Genomic DNA, 359 nt, shown 5'->3' on the forward strand with positions numbered 1-359 from the left:
TTTAATTGATCTATAATTTAATTTATATAAAATTAAATTTATAAATAATAGATAAATAAATATTTAAGTATATGTAAAAACACACACATACAACTAACTGTAAATAAAATTACCCGGATCAAAAAACAAGTTTCTTGTGCCTTTTGACCAAGACATTTACATGACTTTCAGTCGTTTGTGAATTGTTGATAACATAATTTTCTAGACATTACACTCATAAAGAGCCATTTCAGGCCAATATTTTAGAGCTGAGCTGGAAATCACTTTTAAATTTCCTAATATTACTAGGTTTTCAATCAGTTTCCCTGCAGAAATTCATCTCAGATATTCTTTCCATTTGTGACCATGGACAACACAAC

At 27.6% G+C, this 359-nt stretch overlaps 1 protein-coding gene across 1 annotated transcript in view; it reads right to left on the reverse strand.

Moving 5' to 3' along the window:
* LOC107739676 (D-3-phosphoglycerate dehydrogenase) overlaps nt 1-359 on the reverse strand; it is a 12,137-nt gene that overhangs the window by 1,368 nt on the left and 10,410 nt on the right. The window lies entirely within an intron of this gene.

This window comes from Sinocyclocheilus rhinocerous, unplaced genomic scaffold, assembly GCF_001515625.1.
Source record: "Sinocyclocheilus rhinocerous isolate Xijiao unplaced genomic scaffold, SAMN03320098_v1.1 scaffold1482, whole genome shotgun sequence".
Lineage (NCBI taxonomy): Eukaryota > Metazoa > Chordata > Actinopteri > Cypriniformes > Cyprinidae > Sinocyclocheilus > Sinocyclocheilus rhinocerous.